This window comes from Lucilia cuprina, chromosome 3, assembly GCF_022045245.1.
Source record: "Lucilia cuprina isolate Lc7/37 chromosome 3, ASM2204524v1, whole genome shotgun sequence".
Classification (NCBI taxonomy): Eukaryota; Metazoa; Arthropoda; class Insecta; order Diptera; family Calliphoridae; genus Lucilia; species Lucilia cuprina.
Window position 1 is genome coordinate 40620863 of NC_060951.1, and position 20616 is coordinate 40641478.

Sequence of the window (20616 nt, forward strand, 5' to 3'; positions counted from 1 at the left end):
AACAGTCTATTGTCTGGACGATAGAACAGTCTATAGGCTGGACGATAGAACAGTCTATAGTCTGGACTATAGCACAGTCTATAGTCTGGATGATAAAACAGTCTATAGTCTGGACGATAGAACAGTCTATAAGCTGGACGATAGAACAGTCTATAGTCTGGACGATAGAACAGTCTATAGTCTGGACTATAAAACAGTCCGTAGAACATTCAATAGTTTAGACTATAAAACAGTCTATAGTCTGAACTAAAAAACAATCTATAGCTCAAACTGAAAAACAGTCTATAGTCTGGACTATATTACAGTCTATAGTCTGGTCTAAAGAACAGTCTATAACCTGGATTATATAACAAACCCGGAAAAGTCATATATTTTAATAATAGTAAAAATCTATTTTGAGGTAATCAAAATTTTAAGAGACATTTTTTACTCACTGTTTAATAAAATAATCACTGCTTCTTGAAACAAATATTTTTATATTTTCCAAATATTTACCTGAAATTGAATAAAAAGAAATTTGTTAGTAATTAAATTAAAATATTTTTTTTAAATGATAAGCTAACACATTTTTCGAATTACTAATATTTATCCTTGTCAAAACCGTAAAAACTTCTTACTGTTAACACTTTTCTTCAAACGATACTTTGTTATGGAAAAAAGGCAGTAACCATACATAGAAGCGAAAATACTTATATACAAACTGACTCAATCATAAGTAAAATACTGTAAAACAACACAAAATAAGTATAAATGTTGGTAGTTTGTATTTATTTCTACATTCAGACAGACATACATACAGACGGACGGACACACTTACACACACCTTCCTCTCTGGTTTCGCAAAAGGCATCATGTTATGGATCATCAGAGTAAAAAAAAAATTATAAATATTTTTATATGTACGACAACAACAAGTAAACCACCAACTAACCAAACAGCCCAGTCTACCAGTCAGTTATATGCCTTCCCATCTATTTGTGGGTAGTGGGGTGTTGCCCCTTCAATAAAAAAATTTTTCAACAAAAAAAAAATTCAACGTTATATATGATGACAGTGAAATAAAATACACTTGCTGCCTGGTTGTTGGTAGTTTAGTTTTTGCAAAATGATGTTTTACTTTTTATGAAAAAAAAAAACAGCAACAACTATAATAATCACAACTAACAGCAGCAGAAAAAGACAGAACGACAGACAGACACTTATAAAACTTATCAACTTGTATGGCAAGTTATGAGAAGGCGCCGTCAGTACTTTATTCTAGACAATCTGACTGTCACACTTATTGTCATTCCTTTATAGCGTCATATGGGCGGAAAGACGGACGCATAAACAGACACACAATCTGAATACAGATGAAAGCAAAAAAAATTACAATGACACAAGCGAAATGACAAAACAAATCAAACAACAAATGAAAGTTTACATACAAACATAAGAATAATTCTCTTTATTGATGAGAAGAAGGAAAATAAAAATATCACTTAAAACCACCAACGTTTTAAATGGAAATTGAACCGATTTCATTAAATATCACAAGAATTTATCTTATTTGTTCTTAATATAGTGAAAATCATATTAACAGACAGACTTTAAAAAAATGTTTTTAAAAGAATATTTTAAAGAATATTTTAAGAATATTTTTCTTATAGAAAACTTTCGAGCAAACTTCTCTTTTTTTTATAGAAAATGTTGAAGTAAACTTTTCTTTTTATAGAAAATTTTCGACCAAACTTTATTTTTTGAGAAAATTCTATTCTAGAATGGAAATTAAAATTATCTATATATACAAAAGAGTTGCGTTACTGACAGATTGATCATAGCACAGCCTAAGCGGCTGAACCTAGAAACATGACATTTTGACTCTAAATGTAGTTTTTGTCATGTAGATCCACTAAGAAAGGATTTTTGAAAATTCAAATTTGTAGGGGGTAAAAAAGGGTAAAAACGGGTAAATTTGGTAACTTAATATCTCCTAAACTAAAAGAGGTACAACAAAAACGTTACACTTATCGTTGTTTATTCCTAAAATTAGCGTACAGGTGTCTGGTACTTTTTCGAAATTCGCTTTCATTTTAGTAGTAAATCGATAAAAATTATATTTTGGTACTTTTTTTAATCTCATGTACTTTTTTATCGAGTGAACATAGAAAAAAAATTATATCACATTCGTACCTTATTGAAAAATTATAAAAGTACATTTTTTATTATTCAACGAATTTTAATTGCTTTCGATAATTTAGCTTATAAACATAAACTTAAACACATATCATTTTTATTGAATTATAACATATAAAAGAGAACATTTGGGTACTTTTTCGTTCATCAATTGGTACCTTTAAGACAAATTATTGAACTTAAAAACTTAAACTTAAATAAACAAGGTTCTAAAAATCTGTAAGATATTATTTTTTTAATTTTCTATTATGTAGAAAGAACATGAAATTAAAACTACACAGTCCTACAATCTATAAGAGATAATTTTTTTGTGCTTTTTTTATTTCATAAAATTGTTGATCCTTTTATACTTTTGTAATCTAAATTTTATTTTCATTTAACTTCGAATAGGGTAGCAAAGCACCCAGGGTATAAGAAGTTTTCGACAAAATTTTCTTTTAATAGAAAGTTTTTACCAAAAAACACTTTTTTATAGAAAATGTCGATAAAATTCTCTTTTTATTGTAATTTTTCGACAAAACTCTAATTTTATAGAAATGTTTTTTTCGAAAATTTCTTTATATAGAAAATGTTTTTCAAAATTCTCTTTTTATATAAATTTTAGCAAAATTCTCTTTTTATAGAAAATTTTGTCAAAATTATAGAAATTTTTGACAACATATCTATTTTTATCGAAAATCTTGCCTAAATTCTCTATTTATAGAATATGTTCGACAAATTAATAGTTAATTTCTTTCTTATCCTCTTTCTTTTCCTCATTTCTCATAAATTTATAATCAATACTCCCAGCTACTCAATTAAGTGCTATGTATCATGCACAAATGTCTTAAATTTTTTTAATTTGTGCACAGTTGTTGTTATTAATAAGCTGAATTCCCATACCTATACTTAAATGTCATAATTTCTCTCAAAACCAAAAATATATATATACACTTTTTTAATAATTTTAATGTCCATTTGAAATGTCAGTCACGCAATAAGCAAAAGGCAGCAAGCAGCAACACAAAACATAAAAATTCAAATTTACGCATCTTTGTAAAAAAAAGTCCGGTTTTATGAATTTGTTATTAAAGAAGTTTTTGTTTTTCTTTCGCCACAAATTGATATTGTTGTTAAGAATGTTGTTTGTGGCATTTCTTGTTTCGGTTTTCTGCAGGTTTCAGCAACTTGCAGCAACTAAACTTTGGCCAACAGAAGTATTTTTTTGTTTGTTCTCTGGCTACAGACCAAGTTAGCACAAATTACAAAAAAGAACAAAAAGAAAAGTTTGTCGTCATTCATTGTTTTTTTTTCTCCTCTGTTTGTTTTATAAATTTTCTTTATATTTTTATAATTTTTGTTGTAGTGCTGGTTAGTTTCTACTACCAGGCTTTCAGAATTCTAAGTTTAATAAAATGTTTGCTTTTTTAAATTGCTACTGCTGCTTTAAATGCTGTTGTTGTCGTTACTCTGCTACTGCTGCTATTTCAGTGAGTTTCATTTTTCGCATTTTTATTTGATTTTTTTGTTTTCTGAATAAAAACTTGATAGCAGCAGGAAAAAGGTATGTATCGTCAAGTATGTATGTATGTATAAATGTTGTACATACAATATTTATTAATTTATATACGTACACATTGATGATATATTTCTATGTGCACAATACTTTGCTACATATGCTTGTTTGTTTGAAATAAAAAAAATGTATAGCATGTTGTTTATAAACATTTAATCAGTGTGAAATTACAGCTCACAAATTGTTAAAAAAAATATTTAATGTATTTATAAGCAACCCTTAAATAATTCTCAGTGAAAGGTGCCAATAAACTTTGTAGGGGAAATTTTGTGATAACGCCGGATTGTATTGATGATATTATAAAGTATCATAAGTTAAAAAGGTGGTATTTATGTTAAAAGATGAAAGGTTAAAGAGGAATTATGAATGTAATATATACAAACACCCTAAAAGCTTTAAAAACATTTTACCTATTTACAATTGTATATAATTTTTTTCTTAAAATTGCTTTTTTCTAAAAATTTTTTAATAAAATTTTAAGTTGAAAAAAATCTACAAGATTTTATCAACAAATTTATCAAAATTTTACTTAAATAGTTTTCTATTGAAACAGAGAACTTTCGATAAATTTTTTCTTTGTTCTAGAAGAGACTTCCCCATTCGACAGATAATATTCGACAAGTTTTTTTATTTTGTAAAAAGCTTTAGTAAAGTTTTTTATTACATAGACAACTTTTGAATAGTGTTGCATATTAGAAGAAACTTTCAGTAAGCTTTCTATTCTTTAAAAGCTTTTTTCATAAAAAAACTATTAATTTGTTTTTTTTTATTCCAGAGGAAACATTTAATAGAATAGAATTTTATACAGAAAACTTTTGATACATTATTATGTAAAAAGCTTTATAAAAAAAGTTTAATCAGTTTTTCAAACTAGAAGAAACTTTCAATAAGCTTTCGATAAGCCTCAGCTTTCAATAATATACAAAATGTTTACATGCAAAATTTTTATATTAGAAGAAACTTTCGATTAAGTAGTGTTAAAGCTTTTGAGAAGCTTTCCATTACATAAAAAAACTTTCCATAAGTATATTATATAGCTTTAGATAAGCTTCCTATTAGATACAAAAACTTTTATAAATAAATTTTTAATAGTTTAATTTAAAAGTTTTCTAACATGTAAAAATCCATTGATAGGCTTTCCGCATAGAAAACATTTTAACTTTTTTTCTAGAAGAAACATTTAATATGTTTTCTGTTCTAGAGAGAACTTTATATTTTTGTTTTATTCTCTTAAAAGTTTTTAACTTACAAAACTTTTTATTCGATTTTTATTCTACAAAAAACTTTCTATAATTTTCTATCAAGTAAAAGCTTTCGATAGGCTTTCAATAAGTTTTCTATACTATTTTTATTCTAGAAAAAAATTTTAATAAGCTTTTTATTCTTTTCCATACTATTTTTATTCTGGAAGAAAAATTTTCAAAAAGTTGACATCACTGTTTGCCACACGCTGAGTTTGTGCATTCCATGCTTTATAACTTAAATGCATTAATCTAAATGACAAGATACGACATTAAATAAATGTTATATTTATTAAGTAAATTGCAGTAATCATATAAAATATATTAAATAAAAATAAATCATATTAAAAATAACATGATAATAACAACTAAAACGTGAAGTCCATAAGAGACACAAGACCAAAAAGAATTCTAAATAAATTAAACAATAGATAATACTAAAAACAAATGAACAAAAGCCGAAAAAATATAAACAGCAAAAATACAAGTTTTGTATAGATAACAATATTGAATAAATCCCCACAAAAATATTACTAAATCCCCCTTAAAAACAATATAAAATTAATTGTTTTTTGTGACAAATTTAATTGTTTTTTCGGCATCTTTTCTTTGCATCAGTCTATTTTATTAAATTAGGTCAACTGTAATTTTCAAGATAAACTCCTCCTTAGATTTAAATAGTCTAGAGACAATGTTGTCATTTGAGCTTTATATGGTTAAAAAACAATTACCATACCAATTATTATTTATACAGAGAGGGTATTATTTTTATCATTATTGAATGTTTTTTATTTTTGTATTTATTAGAGATAGAAAACACCCTCGTATTAAATATCTACTTACATATTAATATTGGCAATTGTCTAGAAATAATTTGTGTGCGACTAAAATTGTTGTTATTATGAAACTGTCAAGTGGTATAAGTGAATTATAGGCGAACTTCGAACACTCTTCATAGTTAATGAAAATTATCTATTAAACACAAAATATTGAAATTTTCTATCAAAATAGAAATTTCTCTAAAATTTTCTAAAAGAGGATTTTTTCATGAAAATTTTCCATAAAGAGGAAGTGTTTATAAACATTTTCTATAAAGAGAGAATTTTCACAAATTTTTTATAGAAAGAGAATTTTCACCAATTTTAAAAAATTTTCTACAATAATATAATTTTTACGATAATTTTTTAAAGCGAGAGAATTTTACGAACATTTTCTATAAAAAGTGAATTTTTACGAACATTTACTGTAAAAAGAGAATTTTCAGGAACATTTTTTGTAAAAAAAAAATAATTTTCTATACAGATAAGAAAAATTTCATGAAAACCTTCTATTAAAAGAGATTTTTTTGGAATTTTATAAAAAAAGCAAATTTCCGCAAAAGATTTTTATAAAAAGAGAATTTTTAGGAAATTGTTGTAATACTTTGAAAAAAGAGATTTTTCGTAAAATTTTTTACAAAAATTTTTTATATAAAAAGAATTAATTCAAAAATTTTAATTGAAAAAACTATCTTTTTGAATCTTCTATAAAAACAGAATTAAAAAACTATGAAAACATAATTTCCATAAAAATTTTCTACAAAAGAGATTTTTTTAAAAAAAACCTTTACAAAGAGAATTTTCTAGAAAATTTTTTATTAAAAAAATTATATCGAAAATAATATTTATCGAAAATTTTTTATATAAGTAAATAGAAATATTTTCGAAAAATTTCGATAAAACTTTTGATAAGCTCGGAACAATCTAGCATATATAGATCCATATATGGCTGCAAGAAGCCTTAACGAGTTTACATCAAGAGCCAAGAAAGTTGAGGTGAAAGGCAGGATCAGTGAATTTAGGAAACTCCCGCAGTGCAGTGGCATGGAGAATTTTCTCGAAATTTCTTTACGAACACTGTCTTCAAAAAATATATATATTTTTTTCGAACATTTTTTATAAAAGGAGAATTTTTCGAAAATGCTTCTATAAAAAATAGAATTTCCTACAAAATCTTCAATAAAAAAAAAAAAATCCTAAAAAGTTTGTACTTTTATTGAAACTTTAGAGCTAAAAAAATAGTTTAATATTAGCGAATGAATTTTAAGATATAAGTATTTTGATTGATTACTTTTTTAATCAAAATTGAAATAATACAAAACACTCCTATAAAATCTTACATACAACTGAATCCAATACAAAAATCATAATATTTATAAAATCGCATTTTGCTCAACACCAAAAAAAAAAAGAAAAAACAAAAATATTTGAGTTTTTGCAACTGTGATAATTTTGTTTAGATAAGCAGTTTTGTAAACATTAAATTATATTTTGATCTATTCAATTATAAATTTTTTTCCGTACTCTTATAAAAATAACACTTAAATGGTAAAACATTTAGAATTGGGGGAAAATACAAAAGCCTACAAATATAAATTTAAACAATTGTTTTTTTTTCTTTCTGGTGGCATTAAATAAGATTTGCAAATTAAATATTTACAAAACTTTTATTTTTCGCTATAATCTTTTTGCTAACAAAAATATTAAAAGAGAAATTAAATAATCTTCAATGTATATGATTACATCCCACAACGATTTGATTCATTTTTGTTTTATGTGTTTTTATAAATTGATGAAAACTGGATTAATTTGGCTTAAATGAAATGTATTTAAGTTTGTTTTTATACAATTCTATTGTTGTGTTATTTATACAATTGTTTTACGCAATTGTTAAAATGTTTCTACGAAAAATTTTCTTTTTATATAGTTTTGTTTTTCATATATTTTTGTCAACTGTGTCCGTGGGTGTTTATGTTTTTATTTATACTGTTTTTGTTTTTATTACACTGTTATTTTGTCGCCAGTAATAATATTAATGGATGACATAATATTACACTATTATAGGTGAGAGAAAAATTGTATAGTTCTTCATTAATATAATTCATAGAGGTCAAAATTACTACATTTGCTGAGAAAATTACAATAAATTATTTCTTAAGATTAAATTTTTTTCTCTAAACAAATTTAGTTAACTCTTCTAGATTATAGACTATAATATAGATTAGACTATAGATTGGACTATAGACTAGACTATAGACTAGACTATAGACTAGACTATAGACTAGACTATAGACTAGACTATAGACTAGACTATAGACTAGACTATAGACTAGACTATAGACTAGACTATAGACTAGATTATAGACTAGATTATAGACTAGACTATAGACTAGACTATAGACTAGACTATAGACTAGACTATAGACTAGACTATAGACTAGACTAAAGTTTAGCTGAAACTATATACTGAAACTATTCCGTGGTACGGTGTTATTGGACTGATTTCATCGATTTTCAGTAGCGTTCGTCTTTGCGCCAAAAGGAGGTGTGTGCCAAAAATTTATCAAATTATGTTGATAATTGCAACCTTAAGCTTGCGTACAAGCTTAACATTGTTACATAGACAGATGGTCGGATAGACGGACATAGCTAAATCAACTCAAAAAGCGCATAAGCGTGTAGAACAAATTCTTTCGGTTGTTACAAACATCAGCACAAACGAATAATACCGTCCCTACTATAGTCGTGTGTAGTACAAAAAAATTTCTCTTAAAAGAAAATATTTTGACAATTTTCTGTTAAAAGAATTTTTCAAAAATATTCTTCAAGTTGAAAATTTACTTGACTTAATTTCAAATTTAATCGAAAAAAAAAAAATAAAATGTGTTTTTATAATTAAATTTTAAACATCAAATCTTCCAGGGCCCGTTAGTCGACTTAAGTAAATAGCTATGTATTAAAAATGCAATTTTATAACAATTTGTCTCATTATCTTTATCACAATATGCATTACAAATCTTATCAACATTGTTTTTAATGTATGCAATTTTGCGAGTAATTGAGTTGTTATAATATGGAAAACCTCATTATTATCATCATTATAGGAAACAATAAAATGAAACCATAAATACAACTATTTTATTACATTTCATTGCATTTAATTTAATAATAATGTTCATTTAATTACAAGTGCTAATTGCAATGCGTGTAGAGAGAGAGAGAGAGAGAGAGGGTAGATGAATTTGTCAAGTCATTTAAATAGATACGAAAATAATAAAGAAAATAAAAATAACAAATGTAAATTATAATACTAACACTAAAAATAGAAATTAAGATGAATAAAAAAATAAATTGTGAATTATAATTTAAAAAATAAAAGTGCACAATTGGTTTTATAAAATTTTCATTTTGTTTGACGAAAGCATTTATATTAGAATACGTAAAACAAGCATGCAATAACATGATTAAACAATAAAATATTTTTTATTAAACAAATTATATTTAACAAAAATTATTTTATATTGTTATTTTAAAATCTCTACATCTATCGCACAGACAATGTGTCGCTACGCTAGAATGCGTAACTTATACAAATTAATTGAATTTATTTAATCATAAACCTTTGTTGACAATTTTTATTACATACTGAGCGATAAAATTTATTATAATTTGTTTATTTTATAATTTAAATAACACTAAATAAAAAAAAATATATTTTTCTTATCACTTACTTTTCTATTCTAAAAATACACATGTCTAACACATACTAAACATCTGTGAAAATTTCATGTTCGACAACATGGCCCATTAGCTCAGTTGGTTAGAGCGTCGTGCTAATAACGCGAAGGTCGCGGGTTCGATCCCCTCATGGGCCAATAAACTTTTTTGAATTTTAAATTATTTTTCTTATTAAAAATATTTTACTTTTTAGTTCAATTTTTTTCTAATTTAATTAAATTTTTCTAACGGTAGAAAACATTCTGCATATTTGACAAATACAAAATAACAACATAAAACTGCTACGGAAATGTGACATTTTTTAAATGGAAATGGAAAGAGCAAAAATATAAATAAACAAAATGAAAGGAGAACAAAAAATAATAAATAAAGATAAATAAATGTCATTGATTACGGTATAGTATAATCATTTAAATGTACAAATATACACATAAGTATATACACTTTTGAAGCCCTTTAGAGAGGACTCTGTGGTAAAGATTCCCAGATAACTTATGTACGTTCTAATGAAGTTATTTGACTACGATTTATTTCTAGTAGATTACTCGATTTGCATATTCGAAAATAACACATGAACTAACGACACAAAATATAACTAAACCACTCATTAGACTTTTTAGGAAACCTGAACGAGGAAACTCGTTACGTGGTACCAGATGTAGAAATCTTGCCATCCCTTCGTTAACATCTCTTCCAATTGTAGGTCCCTTGACATCTGTGTAACTGCTCAGGGTTGAAAGGTAATGATTACATGATGATATATTATTACATCGTCAATTACAATTGCTTGGGTAATTGAGCAAAACAAACAAACTATATTTATTTATAATTAAAGTTCTGCCAATTACTTGAAATTCATAGAAGAAAAATTCACAAACGCAAATTCTTCAATTACAATAGAAAGAATGTCCTTCTTATTTAATTCCAAATTCACTTCTTCTGAAATCATTCTCAAGAAGTAGATTTTATGCTGCTTTTTTTGGAAGATATTCGAAAGTGAAGTTGTATTATTATAGAATATAATTAATTTTAAAGTCCAAACATAAAATTTTTATCTCAAAAAAAAAATATATTTAGCATAGAAAAAGTAAATTTATTTTCGTTTCTTGGAAAGTCATTAAAAACCACTTCCACAGAAGGTAAAATATTAACTAATTGCTACTTTAGAAGTAGTGATAAGTATTATTCTTTTAGAAGTACTTCGCTTTATTTTTGCTGGGATTATGATAACATCAAGCTGCTGTAATGAATCTATAATAATAACACTCCCTTTGAGTCGCTTCACAAAAAAACTCCTTTCGTGTTTATATTTTTTAGAACGTTGAATATCGGTACAATGATTATTTAAAGCGAAGAAAATCTGAAATTTATACATCTCAAATAATTCAGATTAATTGGGGAATTGTTCGAGAATTGAACCTTCTTAAGGAAAGTACAAAAATTTCACTCGTTTGATATCTAGACTTGGGATTATTTGAAAGAGGACCCTATCTTTATAGAAGTTTGGTATATGAATTGACCTTTCAAAATGTGACAAGATTGGTCTTTTGATGTGACAATATGGAGGGTCAACAGTATTAAAAATTGATGCTATCCATATTGTCTATAATGTAATTGGCAGTCAGGAGAGAAAGGTAATAATTTGATAAAACAAGATTGTACAAAATCTGTTAAATACTAAGGACACTTAAAACAACCATAAGTTAAAGCCTTTTTCTATAGCCTCGTGATCGACAGGCTTGTTTTAATAAAGTATTACATTTGAATCCAGAGCAAACAGAATGCTCGGTAATAAGTAGTACTTACAGAACCACTTACCGGCTACATTACATGATTCCGAAAATAAAAAAGCCTCATAAAATAAATGAGAGTTAGACATCAAACTAACGAACAGAACGACCGACCAAGTTCGTATTCAGTGAGATGAATTTTTTGTGTGAAAAACAAATCTAGTTTTTAACAGTCTTTTGTAAGCAGTTATTTAAGTAGTCATTTGTAAGCAAACAAGGTAAATACTCGTTTCCAGTTGTCTGTTGAAATACTATCGAAATTTTTAGTTTTCTCACTTATTATTGTTCAATGTATGTTTTTACTTTGAAAGCGAGTGGGAAGAGAGAGGTCCACCTAAGCAAATAAGATTTAGTTAACATTTTTAAGTACTTTTCAACCTATCCTCCAATTTTTTTAGCATTTATAGTATAGATACTATATAAATGTTTACTCACATTAAAAAAAATACAAAAAACAAAAAACTTTTTATACATTCTACTACAACATTCTTACATATTTTGTATGTTTGACATGTGTCATTATTTCGAATTTAAAGATGATTTCCGTTAAATAACATTTTAACTGCCATAAACGATTGAACGAGTCATGGGTAATAATAATGTATTATGTATTTATTTTTTTGTCAAAAATATGTAAATATTTTTAGATTTTTTTCTGGCCATTAGACCAACAATAATGAATTATTGTGTTGAAAGAATTATTATGATTATTTGACATGTAAAGAAAAAATAATATACAAATTTACATTAACACATATATACATATATGTATATAAAATATACATATTAAAAAAAGCTTAATAAACCTAATATAAGCGATTAATATCTTTAGGAATACGGGGGTACGGTTACTAAAACTTTATGCAAATTAAATGTCTGCTTTTTCAGCAGACAAAAAGAAGAGTGAGATGTCTCCTAAAGGAAATTGATAAAAAGGTCTCAACAGCTAATATATAATAAAAGATTAATTTCGATTAAAGAAATTTTCATAATTGATTTATGAAACATAATTTTTATTTAAAAAAGCATAAAATTAATTTAAAAAAAATTAAAAATTTTCGTTTACAGCTCAAGGTAAATATTGGGAAGTGTTAAAAACATTGTATAAATATCACCTCACCTTTTTATTTAAGTACTAACAGTTTACATGATTTATAATTATTATCATAAATAGCTTTTGACACTTCATAGACATTTCTCTATTTGCTTAGTAAAGAAAGGCGCAATATGTCTAAAAACAATGTTTTTATACTCTACGCCACTATAGTGGAGAGTGTATTATGCGTTTATGCTCATGTTTGTAACAGCCAAAAATATTTGCTCAGAATTACTTTCAAAGCTTTGTATGTCTATCTGTCTGTCTGTCTGTCTGTCTGTCATTCCGTCTCTCTTTTTCCCCATACAACTGCACCCTCGAATAGATCTAATAATTATGTTAAATGTTGTTTAATCTCAAAAATAAAGAAGTTTTATATAAGTTTAAATAATTTGTCCATTTTCGTTAAGATAAAAAGTCCTTTTCAAAATTTTTAACATAATCACTAATGTAGGCTATCATATGATCGGTCATGGCCGACTATATATTTTTACATATTACTTAATATATATTGTGCTTGAATTTTCCCATGTGTTTTTCTACGTATAGCTATTATTTATTGAATTACATTTTATGTTTTTTATACCTTTTACCCCTTTTTTAATGGCCTTTATACCCTGTATTTATATTTTGTTTTTGGTCATGCAATCTTTATGCCTTTGCATGTCTTTAAATATTTTTTTTTCAAAATAAGGGCTTAAATATACATAAAAACTATATATATATATATATATATATATATTTTTTTTTTTTTTTTTTTTTTGAAATACATTGTTCTTCCATTTATTTATTGTTGTTTTTTTAGCAAAATGCAAAATAATAATATGAATTTCAATGTCATGTGCATATGTGTTTAAATACACAATAGAAATTGTGAGTTAGGTTGTCCCTAAAGTAATTTATGAAACAATATCCATGAAATCCCCATTTAAGTTCATTAAGAAAAAGTATTAACTTTATTAACTTTCTCTTTTAGCAAATTTAGCTTACGGACAAAAAATTTACTCAATTTTATTTCTCGATTTTCATTTCTTCAAAAATTACACACAAAAAACTAAGTAACACCGAACCAACCGATTCTGTAAATATCCAGAAATCTTTATAAAAAACTGTAAAGATTTATCCTACCAAATGTGTCTACGTGTTGCGAATAGAGGACTGTGATAGATCCCACTTATAACCAGCAAAAAAGGAACTTCCAAAAAGCAAAAAGAAGTAGACTCCACGAAAAATATATGAAGAAGTGTTAATTTAAACACATGCTTGTCATACGAGAGATGTCCTTTATATTTGATTCCAAATTCATTGCAAATGAATTCATTCTCATGAAGTAATTTATATGTTCTTTTTTGTAATTTATCATGAAGTTAAATTTTAGCTTTATAGAGTACAACTAATTTGACTCAAAAAATATTAACATAAAAAAATTTCACACATTTATTAACTTCAAAATAAAATTGGTTTAACGCAAAAAATTGCTGTACAAAAAATATACCTTCAATTAAAAAAATTGATTCTTTTCGCTTCTTTGAATGTCAATAAGCATTACTTCCACAGAAGCTAAAAAATTCAGTTAGTGCTACTTTTGAAATTGTGATATATGTGATTTTTTCTGAGTACTTCGTTTTATTTTTGCTGGGTAGTTTTACTTAAGCTAATGGAGAATAGACTGTCCACCACTTCGAGAGAGTTTGAGCAACAGCAGCCTTTAAATAATGGTCAGGAAGGATAAAAGCTAATCCCAAAAACGATGAAATAGAGCAAATGGATAAAGATGGTATTACTAAAAACACGGCTTTATGAAGCACAGATTAGGAAGTTGAAGTAGTTGCTTCTGAACATCAAAATGTGTCAATAACACGACTCTCCAAATGAAAAATCGGATTCTATCTCATTATCTAAGGCAAAGACGATCATGTTACCTGGGGAGTTAACATATAAAAATAAACCTAAGAAGAGAAAAGCTCAGGAAAGTATGGTGCTTTTACCGAGAGAACTGATACTCCATAGAGTGGTGATTGTGGGACTAAGCACTTAAAATGATTTGGTGTTAATTGTATATGATATGAGATGAATGTAGGGTATTCGGATCTTACCCAACCATATACATATAATGAGTGTGTCTGATGTAGTTCTCTTTGAGTGTGTCGGATGAATAAGAATACATTTAATAATATAAAATTTCGCTTCCTTGTCCAGTTATGTTGAGGGAAAACTTTACCACAGTGTGTTCTCTATGAGTAAATTGATGGATTCGGCATATTGGTGGATTCGAATTTCATACTATCGAATAATGTCTCTATTCATATTGATATTGTTGACTCAACAGAGACCATCCGAGTGGTTGTAAACGGATGTGATTTTTTTACGTTTCAGAAGCTAAGCAATGGGGCAACATTGGACAAAAATTTGATAGCTATAGTAATTGAGCACAGTGTTTGTACTTGCACCGGCAGAACCATATTTGCCATCTGCGTAAAAGATTAACAATAGGGCGTCTGGAGAGTCGTCAAAGGAGAAAGGTTGAAAAAGACCTTTACGGTGGTATTTTTAGGCCAACACGGCAGGTGTTTGCATAAAACACTTTGACATTTATTTGCAATTGAATATGTAATAATTTGATTTAAATAAAATATTTCTATCTGCACACCCTAAACTACTTACTAGTACAAGTACTAGCTATTTATATATGTTATGCACTAAAGTCGAGTGTTTTTCCATGCATATAAGGGGGTTACAAATTCAGTGGGTGTACTTTTTGTTCGTATATTGAACAATTTGTATTGTTGTGCATTTTTTTCTAAAAATTTTGTTTTTGTTTTTTTTTTTTTAATTTAAAAGTTTTCAACACAATTCCTTAAGAGGATATTTATTTATTTATGAGTATAGCTTATATTATGTAAATCACATGTTTAGTTGTTTACTTTAAAGGATTAAATGTACTAAAATGTATGAGTCATGTCATGTCATGCATGCATCAAGAATTAATGGATGACTGAATATGGCAAATGAGTTAAAGTGGGTGCATGTAAGTTAATATTAACATTCCAATTATTGGGAAAGGAGAGGGTTTATATTTGAAGGATTTATATTTATTATTATACCCAAAGATTTGTTTTTATACTCGTTTTAAATTAACAAAATTATCATGGATAACAAATAGTTATAATCATGATTGAATATGTCTCAAATGGTTTGAAATCTTAATTATTTCTATAAAATTTTATGTTTCTAAATTTTAGCAATTTTATGGAAATTTTCGTAATAAATATATTCTAAACTCTTGAATTAAATTGTAATACAAAACATATGAATGCCTTACATGTTTTAATACATAAATTACATTAATTAACTATTTAAATCACATAATATTTATTTATTATGTACATTTATTTATATACACATACATATGTATATGTATACATAACTGCTATTTTTAAATACACACATAAATACAAATATTTTTTTTTTTTTGTATTATTTTTTTTATTTAAGGACAAAGTCAATGTCAATTAGTTTTCGAATAAATTAATAATTTCTTGTCTTGTGTTGTGTTGTTGCTGTTGTCATCATTGTTGTTGGCGTGGCTGATTTTATTTTATTTTTTTGCTGCTATTGCTGCTTGAATTGTTAGCTGTTGTTGTCATTATTAAACAAACAACATATTGTTGTATGTATTTGACATTCAAAATGTTAAAACAACTAACGAATTTAATAAAACAAATAACAACAGTAAAATAGCAAAACTAAAATAAATTAATTTAAGAGTTGGCGTTAAATACTTAAAAAAAGAGTCTAAAAATATTTCATTTACTGTGGTATTACGTTTAGAAAAAAAGTAGTCACTTACTTTGGTACGTGACCAAAAGAACACCTTTAAATTAACAGCAAAGGCAATTACTACAACAATTTTATTAACTAATAAAATAACAAGAAAAAACTTTAAAAGTTAAACATTTATTTGCACTGCATGTTTATAGTTTCAAAGTAACAAAAAAACTAAATATAAAATATTTAATTGAATTACAATTATTTAAAGTTTATGAGCAATTATTGGTAAAAAACAATAACATTTATGAGTCAGTGTTGAATTTGTTAAAAATTCAATAAATTTAAAAACGTTTAAAAATGAACCAATAAGTTTTGAAGGAGTGTAACGCCCACATTTTTTTATACTAATTAAAAATTGATTTATAAACTGAATTAATTGATTGAAAAAAGAATCTTTATCAAAAGTAAATTTTCACTATTTTGTGTAACTTTTCCATAAAAAATTTTGGTTTTCAAGAACCTTTTTCGAAAGTTCAAAAAAAGTATTACTTTTTAAACAATATTTGAAATTTTTTGAATTGTTTATTTTTTATAAAAAGAAAGTTTTTCTCAAAATATCTTTCTTTTTTATATACTCTTTGTATAGAAAACTTTCAAGTAAAATTGCTTTTTAAAAAAAATTCTTGAGAAAATTTACTTTTTGTAAAAAATTTTGATCTGCAAGAACATTCTCTATTTATAGAACATTTTCAACAAAATACTTGCCTTTTATAGAAAATTCTTGAAAAAATTTACTTTTTGTAAAAAATTTTCGTAATTTTTTTTTCTTTTTCAAAATCTGCAAGAACGTTCTCTATTTATATAAAATTTTCGAAAAAAATCTTTTTATATTCTTATATTTATATATTTTTAATATAATGTAAATAAATAATAAAAAATCGAAAACAATCTTCTTTTAAAGAATTTTTTTGAAAAAATGCTCCTTTTATACACAATTTTCGAAAAAAATTTCCTTTTTATAAGAAAAAATCTACAAAATACTTTTTTTATTAAAAATTTTTTTTATAGAAAATTTGTGTCGATTTTTTTTTTCTTCGATACAATTTTTTTATAGACAATTTTCGAGAAAATTTTATTTTTATTTCTATTAAATTTCTACAAAAATATGTTTTAATAGAAAATTTTGTGAAATAGTTCTATTTAAACAAAATCGAGACATTATTATTTTTATAGAAAAATTTCGTGAAAAAATTCTATTAATTTAAAATTCTATTATTTTTTTATAGAAAAATTTTCATGAAAATTCTCTTTTTAGAAAAAAAAAATTCATGAAATTTTTTTTTTTCATAAAAAATTTTTAACACATTGTCCTTTTATTGAAATTTTTCACCCAAATTCTCTTTTTACAGAAAGTTTTTGAGATAATTTTTTTCTTAAAGAAAATTATCTTTCATAAAGAAAATTCTCGTTTAATAGAAACATTTCGTGAAAATTCTGTTTTTATAAAAAATTTAAGAGAAGATTCTCGATAGCGTGTCATAATGTTTTTTTATTAAAAAAGGTTCAAATTTGCGAAACCGGTATTCGAAATAAACTTGCGCCTGGCCGATAGTCGTCTATCAAGGACACTTTTTCCAAAGAATCCAAAATGCAATATACACAGCAATTCTTTTCAGAATAAAAGTTTTCCTTTCCTAAATTCTAAACAAATTTTGCAATACATTTCTGTCACAATGATCATGGACATTATGACACTTTTATGAATTCTCATAACGTCCATGACATTACGACACTTTCGGGTGTGTCAAATCTTTTATGGAGATTATGTCACTGGACATTATGACACGTCACCAAGATTCTCTTTTTATAAAAAAAAAAATCGTGAAAATTCTGTTTTAAAAGAAAATTTTTCACCAAGATTCTCATTTTACTGAAATTTTTCAACAAAATTCTATTTATATAGAAAATGTTCGGAAAATTATCTTATTTTAAAAAAATTAACAAAAAATTTCTGGTTTTATATATAATTTTCACCAACATTCTCTCTTTATTGAAAGTTTTTACTAAAATTTTCGACAAAATTCAGTTTTTTAAAGAAAATTGTATCTTTATAGAAAATTATAAACAAAATTCTCTTTTTGTAAAAAAATATAGAAACTCTACTTTTAATTGAAATTTTCAAAAAATAAGTTAATTATTATTTTCAATTAGAACAAGTGTTTCATTATCTATATTCTAGAACAAACACTTCAATTCAATATTTCGATTTCAATATAATTAACTTTTTTTGCATCTTAAAAGTAAATTAACTGAATAAACACAATTTTTTATTGCTCTCAAAAACTAATTTAAATTCTAAACCAAATTTCTATAATTTTTTATTCAATTAAGTAAATGAATTCTACTATAAATACAAAGTTTGGCATAGAATTGTATTTTGCGGTTGTAATTCCCAACCGCAAACAAGTTAATGGAATACAAATGCTACAAATAAATAATAAATGCAGAAAAATAATATAAAATAAACTAAACTTTGTTGCAAAAACAAATAATTAAAACCCTTCTTTTGTAATTTAATAGTAAAAATAAAAATTAGTACTTAGTCATGAATAATTAATTAATGTTTAAGAGGGGGGTTACTGGGAGAACTTTATAAGACATGTCGTATTAGTTAAATATTCCTGAGAAACTTTTTAACAAGGATTATACAAAACAAAAACAACTTTTTGCAACCTCGAAAAAATTTTTCAAGAAAATTTTCTTTTTACAAAAAATTTTCGAAAAAATCTCTTTTTATAGAAAATTTTCGAAAAAATTCTCTATTTACAGAAAATTTTCGAAAAAAATCTCTTTTTATAGAAAACTTTCGAAAAAATTCTCTTTTTATAGAAATTTTTCGAAAAAATTCTCTTTTTAAGAAAATTTTTGAAAAAATTCTCTTTTTATAGAACTTTTTTGAAAAAATTCTCTTCTTTATAGAACTTTTTTGAAAAAATTCTCTTTTTATAGAACTTTTTTGAAAAAATTCTCTTTTTATAGAAAATTTTCGAAAAAATTCTCTTTTTATAGAAAATTTTCGAAATAATTCTCTTTTTATAGAAAATTTTCGAAATAATTCTCTTTTTATAGAACTTTTTTGAAAAAATTCTCTTTTTATAGAACTTTTTTGAAAAAATTCTCTTTTTATAGAACTTTTTTGAAATAATTCTCTTTTTATAGAAAATTTTCGAAAAAGTTTTATAGAAAATTTTCGAAAAAAAATTATTTTTTTATAGAAAACTATCAAATTCGAATATTTTTCTTTTAATAGAAAATTCGAAAAAATATATTTTTATAGAAAATTCGAAAAAAAATATTTTTTATAGAAAATTTTTGACAAAAATTCTCTTTTTAAAGAAAAATTTCGGTAAAAATTTTTTATAGAAAATTTTATTTTTTTTTATAGAAATTATTTCTTGAAAATACTCTTTCTATAGAAAAATCTCTTTCTCTTTTTATAAAAGATCTTTAAATTTGTTTCTAAGAAAATTTTCGAAAAAAAATAATAAATCCTGTTGCTAATTATTATTTTCGTGAAATTCAAAAAATTTTAAACTTAAATTATCCTTTATAAAACACTTTAATAACTTCAATTTACTTACAGTTTAATATTTCAAATTTAATTTCCTTTAAAATTGTCCACATACCTGTAAGAAAAGATAAAAACAGTTTAAATTCAATGCATTTAATTATGATTTTTAATTATTAAACAATTTAATAATCATGTCTGTATGTTGTAAATGTAAATGTGTGTTAAACTAGTGTTTGACAGAGATGACTTTATAAAAAAAATTGTGTCGGTAAGTAATTGTTATAAAATTGTAACAAAAAGATACACACAAACACAAAACATACAAAGAAATGTTAACAACATATTGTTGTTCTCAAAACAAAAGCAACAATAACTAAATAATAATACTACTACTACATCAAATATCAATGTGGAAAAATGTAGGTAATAACAACAAATTGCAAAGGTTAATAAACTGGAAATAATAGTTAGATTAATAAACCTTAGATACAAATACAAACATACAGCAACACACATATATACAACTTTTGCTGCTGTAAGTATGTAACTAACACTTGTTTACCTAGAGGTGTGTAGTTGTAGTAGTACTATGATGATGGTGTATTTTACCTTTTTTACAATATAAAATACATAAAAAATAATACTTTGCAAATATAAAACTGCATTGTAATACAATGCCTCACTGTATTATTATTATTTTTCATTTAAACAGCAAAAGCAGTGGCAACTGCTGCAACAATAATAGTACAACAAGTCTTAAACTAAATGAAGCAAAAGAACCTCCAGTGTTGAAAAGTGTCGTCTTGTAAACTCACATGTAAGAATGTGTGTATCTCTACAAGTGTCTTTCATGACAATGAC

General features: G+C 25.1%; 1 protein-coding gene and 1 non-coding gene across 6 annotated transcripts in view; one reads left to right on the plus strand and one right to left on the minus strand.

Annotated features, from left to right (window-relative positions):
* The window catches only part of LOC111684525 (Ca(2+)/calmodulin-responsive adenylate cyclase), a 129881-nt gene that overhangs the window by 48677 nt on the left and 60588 nt on the right, over positions 1-20616 (minus strand). The gene's annotated exons all lie outside the window — the stretch shown is intronic.
* Trnai-aau lies at positions 9591-9664 on the plus strand. The gene has a single exon. It is a non-coding gene; the product is annotated as a tRNA-Ile (tRNA).